This window comes from Octopus bimaculoides, chromosome 6 (genome assembly GCF_046866305.1).
Source record: "Octopus bimaculoides isolate indiv1 chromosome 6, ASM4686630v1, whole genome shotgun sequence".
In the NCBI taxonomy this organism is placed as follows: domain Eukaryota; kingdom Metazoa; phylum Mollusca; class Cephalopoda; order Octopoda; family Octopodidae; genus Octopus; species Octopus bimaculoides.
The window spans coordinates 1,610,704-1,618,203 of NC_142933.1; positions in this window are offsets into that span (position 1 = coordinate 1,610,704).

The following is a 7,500-nucleotide window of genomic DNA, read 5'->3' on the forward strand; positions in this document are numbered from 1 at the left end:
ATAAAGTAAAAAGTGATGTTTGTAAAAAGTGATGTTTGTAAAAACTTTAAAACCAAATATGTCTGCCGAGATTTGAAATGAAAACTGAATATAGCAGTCCAGCATGGACTAATTAATTTCTTCGCTATATTATTGAAGTCCCGATTAAAACATACGCAAAGCTTTATTCGAGAGAATCTAGGTATATTTCGTTACCAAAACAGTGAGTGAAAGTGCAATTATTGTATCATTTGATATTCCACGCGACTACGGAATCAGTTCGATTCCATAATGGCTTCAGGCAAATTGAGTTAATTGAACGCAAAGAAAAACTTGTTCGTAGATGAACTAAGATTCGTATTATAAAACAATTATTTTCCAGTCCGTGACCGCTCACCGACAAATATCAGAAACTGCACAGTCACTGCACCCACTTATCCCAGATTAGGGATTTTTAATATTTTCTACGGATTGCTTGAAGGTCACTTTCTTCCTGCACCTCCATCCTAGGATCTATCTATCTATCTATCTATCTATCTATCTATCTATCTATCTATCTATGTGTCTGTCTGTGTGTCTGTGTGTGTGTCTGTCTATCTATCTATCTATCACCCCACCCATAATCTTTCGATCATGAATACCAACACGCTAAGAAGCCATGATGCGCTTCAACATAAACATACATACACACACACGCATACATACATGAATACATACATACATTCATACAAAAATACCTTGTTGTTGATGTTGAAATTCCAATGAAGGAGCCTTGGATCTAGGTTAGAAACCAGCACTTTCTCTATTGGCAAGAAATCTTGTAATTAAACTGTATAACAGCATACATACATGCATACATACATACAAACATACATACATACAAACATACATACATATATACAGATACATACATACATACATACATACATAAAGCATACATACATACAAACATATATACATACATACATATGTACAAACAAACAAAAATGCCCTGTTGTTGATGTTGAAATTCCAATGAAGGAGCCTTGGATCTATGTTAGAAACCGGTTCTTTCTCTATTGACAAGAAATCTTGAAATAAAACTAAACAATGACATACATATATAGATACATACATACATGATGCTAATTTCCTGCAGCCCAACAAAGACTACTGCAATTTATTGCTGACCACCCAGCACAATTGTACAAAGTCATTTGTTCATAGCGTTGTACATTAGCTCTCTCCGTCCATCCAATCGACATCGCCAGGAAAGGTGTGCAGTGTACCACATGTAAGGGGTCGAAGAATCGCAGAGCAACGCCAGATGAAGTGTTTTGCTCAGAATGCAACACACCTTCCCATCCAGGAACTGAAACTGCAACCACGATCATTAGCGTAACACCTTAACTACTTAGCCATGCGCCACATATGTCTGTCTGTGTGAGTGTGTGTGTGTGTGTGTGTGTGTTTGTCTGTCCGTCAATATATCTGACATATCGGAATCCAGGCAATTTGTTCCGCCGTTAGTCTAGTATCAAACCCTTGTCGTATAAGTTGACCCTAATGTAATCCATCCGTATCTATTGTAATAGGGGTGGAGAAGACATTAATGTTCGACAGTAATTGCTGCCCCTCAAATCATCACGAACTTCGTGATGTACCGTCTCCATTTCCGCCTCCGCCGCCACCAACCGGAGCACCGTACCACCACCACCACCACCACCACCACCACCACCAACACCACCAACACCAACACCAACACCAACAACCTCAACAGCATGATCCACATCAACACCATTTGATATACCATCAAGGTTGCTTAAATCAGCGTGACCACAGCATTAACGACACCGCCCACCATCACCGCCGCCGCCGCCGCCGCAACCACCACCACCGTCGCCGCCTCCCCAACGAGCATTACTTATACCAACATTACCACCTCTATTATGTGTGTGTGTATGTATGGTTGTCACTTTTTCTATATACACCCTCTCATTAAAAACTCACACGCACATATATATGTGTGTGCGTACGCACGGTGGTATATATGCATGCGCGTGCGTATGCAAGTGAATATATATATATGTGTGTGTGTATATATAGATATGCATATGTATATATATATATATATATATATATATATATATATATATATATATATATATATATATATATATATATATGTATATATATATATATATATATATATATATATATATATATATATATATATATATATATATATATGTACATGGTTCTGGGTTCAGTGTCTATTACTATAGCCTCGAGCCGACCAAAGCCTTGTGAGTGGATTTGGAAGACGGAAACTGAAAGAAGCCCGTCGTATATATATATATATATATATATATATATATGTGTGTGTGTGTGTGTGTGTGTGTGTGTGTGCGTGCGTGTGTGTGTGTGTGTCCCCCAACATCGCTTGACAACAGATGCTGGTGTGTTTGCGTCCCCGTAACTTAGTGGTTCGGCAAAAGAGACCGATTGAATAAGTACTAGGCTTACAAAGAATAAGTCCTGTGGCCGATTTGTTCGACTAAAGGCGGTGCTCCAGCATGGCCGCAGTCAAATGACTGAAACAAATAAAAGAATAAAAGAGTAAGAGTAATATATATATATATATATATATATATATATATATATATATATATATATATATATATACATATACATACATATATATGTATACACGCACACACACACATATAAAAACATATATACATTTACACATACATTCATACATACATACACACATACATACATATACATACGTAGATAGCACTTTACATTGACGATCATATACTTACTAAACAGAATCGTAAGCCAACTCATCATTCGCACGCGCGCGCACACACACACACGCATACTACCACACCGTCCCACAAACATGCGCCTACTGATATCCACCCCGCGTCAACGCATGTACACCGATGCCCCACCCCCATCCGTATATAATCCCCATCAAACATGTGCAGAAACCCCACCTCACGTTCCATATGCCCGTACATCATGCCCCTACATATATCCTCCACCCTGTATGTATGTGTGTATATATACCCCACCTCGCACCCCGTTTACGTATACCCATTTAGAGAAATAGCAGGTGAAAAGTGAGACTAACATCAAGAATTTCCTGTATCTACTCGGCAAAGAAATACGGGTACAGGTGTGATGGCCTCCAGTGTCGTCATCCACCCGGCAGCTTTCACTAAGATCAATGGACGTACGGGTGGGTTAGTCATTACATGCAGATAGTTTGATAATTTACTTTCGGGTGGACTGTAAAACAAGACTACTGCCAGGTGCGGTGTATGTAAGAAGAGAATGGTGACGGATGGCTGGGTGGATTTGACTTGGGTGTGTGAGTGTGTGTTTGTATATGACTGCACGTGTGCGTGAGTATCTGGGTGCGACAAATGTGTGTGTATGTGCGTGGATATATGACTAAATGAATGCATGTGTGTGTTTCTGTATACATAAAAACACACATACATACACGTACACGAATAGGCAGACATGCATACATACACACATATATCTCAATCTATCCCTTCTTCTTTCTTTCTTCCGCCGATCGCTCTGTGTATTTATGTACGTATTTACGCATTTTTCTATGTATATATATGTATATGTGTCTGCATACACACACACACATACACATATATACATATATACATATACACATACATAAATACATTCTTATGCACATGAATGAACTGAATGAATGAATATATGTATGTAAGTATCATGTGAGTGTGGGTGTGTGTGTGTATATATATATATATATATATATATATATATATATATCTACCGCATATAACTATCTATTTATCTATCTATCTGTTTATATCTCCATATATGTATGTATACACATACACACAAATCTATGAATGATGGAAGATTAAATGATGAATGAATGTCAATTAAGCAGACTGAGAATTTAGTTTCAGTCTTATTCTGAACTCTTTCTTGAAATATAGTCTCTCCCGTATTTTCGAATTACATACACAAATTTACAACAATATATATATATATATATATATATATATATATATATATAAACAATATATGAGTATATGCATATATATGTACATGTATGTACATACCTTCATCTACATGTACATATAGATACATAACTGGGTACATGACGTGGCAAAAGAACAAGGACAAAAATGGTAAACAAGGTGCAACAAACAAGCAGGCCACATAGAAAGAGTAGCAGAGGGAAAAGGAGGGGAGGAAGTAGAATAAAAGTGAGCAACGAGAGGTAGAGAGAGAGAGAGAGATAGTAGTAGTAACGGTGAGAGGTGAAGGACAAGTAACAAGAGATAGATAGAGAGAGAGAGAAGTAGTGACAGGTAGAGGCGAAGAACAGTAGAGGGAAGAATGAGAGGGGGAGATAGAAATAGAGAGAGTCGCGTTAGAAAAATAGTTAAAACTTACTGTATAAAGGTAACGCGTGTGTTCTGTCGTGATACAAACAATATATGAGTATATGCATATATATGTACATGTATGTATATACGTTCATCCACGTGTACATATAGATACATAACTGGGTACATGACGTGGCAAAAGAACAGGGGAGTGAACTAAACCATTAGGTACACCCTTAAAATATATTTTAACCCATAACTCACCACAATTGCTCAGTAAACACAACGAAGCCCTCCCAACGTGTAAACACAAATTCTTCTGCACTTTCAAATTCTTCCATAAATCCAAATTTAAATTCTCCCATCCACGATTAACTTTCACATACAAACTTCCATAATCGTTAACACATACCCCTGTGTATCTCTTCTATCAACCTTACCTCATCACTTTATAAGATAAATGTTAATTCTTTAATTTATTTTTAAACCTTAACCTAATAAATCCCCCAACATCTAATTCTTATTCCTAAATAATTTAACATTCAACTGGTTTCTCCGTTCAGGACTACCTACACACTCATACCCCCATTACTAAAAATATTTCTACAGCCACTGACCCTAGCCACAAAGCGGACATGAGTACTTACTACTAGACTTCCTCCTCGACCCCTACAGACTAGAAGAATACCACTGGCACCTCTATTCTTTTTGAATTCCTTTAATTTTACTTTATTTTTAAAATCCTTAATGCCAATCTTTAATTTCCTCCCTCACATTCTCTACCTCTATTTCTCTTTATTTCTTTTTACAATTTAATAGCCACCTCCGCTACCATTCTCTTATTGAACGTTGATACCTTCGCGTCTATTTCTGGATATCTACACTATTAAGACTTTGAACTTTATGGATTTACGCAGGATTGCACCTAAGGACTTACGGACTTACTTCTACATGATCGTAAAGTTGAACTGTGAAGTTTTATGCTTCATTTTTCTTCTCTTTCTTCATCTCCTTATTCCTTTCCTCCTGTACTCTGTGTCGTCATTTCATTTTCTCATTTTGCCTCCGCATTTTTCCTATTTGTCTCCGATGACGGTATACTCCACACTCTGGGATATCCCAGAAACAGCTGTAAGACTTCGAATTTTTCCCATAATAATAACGTAAATGACTTGAGTTGTTTGTCTTGCTTTAACATTCGTTTCCCTATTTAACAATTATATATATATATATATATATACATATATGTATATATATTCTTGTATATATATATATATATATATATATATATATATATATAGGAAAGTGGGTTATACATCATTAGATGTACACCACTTTCCTATATAAAATTAAGAATATAACGGAACGCTGAACTCCAGACTATCAACTTAAACAACATTTATCCAGGTGGTAAATATATGCATCTTTAGCTCTTGTTTGTTGTTACAGCTTCTGCGTGTGTGAGCATTGTTGTTGGGACGTTGTTATGTAGATGTGAGCGAGCTGTCTAGCGTAAGTTCGAAAGATGCAGAGGGATAGCTAAACACGTCCATGCTCAATCGCTGGCCAGCAAGAAAGAGAGAGATCAAAGCGGGAAAGCTTGGTATGTTGAATTCCACGCATGCGTGAGACTACGCATGCGCATGGCGTTACTACATATATATATATATATATATATATATATATATATATATATATATATATACATACATACATAAATGTGTGTGTGTGCGGGTGTGTGCGTGTGTTTGTGTGAGCAGAGCGCCCGTGTATATATAATACATTCGCTGTGTAGTGCGATACGTAACCAAAATTCGGTCTCAATTGTAAGCCCCCACACTCCACTTCTCTATCCATTGTGGTACGACGGTGGTTGCCATCAAACCATAAATAGACTTGTGTGCCGAATACAACGTAATAGTTTTTATAAGCTATAGAAAGTATATATGGTGCTTTATGTATTAGAAACATACACATATTTCGGTAACGACAACTGCGTTCTGTCAGAAATTAAATCAAGTTTTAAAAAATACCCTGTATATAGTTAATTGTGGAGATTAATGGTAACAGCCACAGACAATCTTCTTTGTGGAAGGCAGACAGAAGGCGCGTTGATACGAACTTCCTTTGTGCTTTCACTCTCCACCCAATTGCTCGCACGCATCAACGGCCAGCATACCGTTCCACGCACACTGACACATACACACATACTTACACATACACACATACTTACACATACACACATACTTACACATACACACATACTTACACATATACGCAGATACACGAATCCGCACTCGTCAGAGGAATATCTATTAACAGTGACATGTCTGGAAAGACGAGTAAATAATCTGTTATTCATAAAAGTACCAACAGAATTGACTATTAAGTATTTCACTGTGACATTGGAAAATCTAGATCGATCGCCCACGAGTAGTGATCAATGATTAAAACAGAGGTGGAGATTCCGATCATACTTGAGCGGAATCTCCAGAGGATTATCGGGGAAACAATAAGCGTTGTAGTTGAACGCTGGAGTGCTATGTGTTAGGTATGTTGGAGTCAAACACTGACCGCCTAAATGCTTCCTGTCCTCAATTAAAAGAGACCGAAAGTCTTCTTGTTGCCAATACCTCAAACAAATCAGCGCCAACTGTTACAACAGCGAGTGTAGCAATAGTACTAACGGAAGAAAACCAAACCGTTGCCAAGGAAACAAGGTTTGATACCACTACTCGTCAAAGAGGAAGTTCCCCATTGGAGTTCTATAGTGGATTAGTGGCGGGTAAGAGCAACAACGTTTTCAGGGTAACTCTGGGCGTTAGGGAAGATCAATTAGTTGGTCTTTTCGGGACGGAGTCTATGGAATTTCGTACTGGAGTCTATGGATAATTTTCAGAAATTCTTGGTCTGGCAGTGTTACCAGGAAGCTCTGTCGGATCTATGCAGGGCGATGTGTGCAGGGCGATAAAACCGTTGGTCATGCAATAAATACTTGGCGCACATGGCAGTGACTAACCTCCTTCCCTACCTTAAAACTTTTTGCAGAAACCCACGTTTTTGGCTATGGAGATTCCAATTCTGAAAAAAAAAAAAAAATTGGCGAAAATCGCTACTTCAAAATTTCAGTTGTAAAACAGAAAAG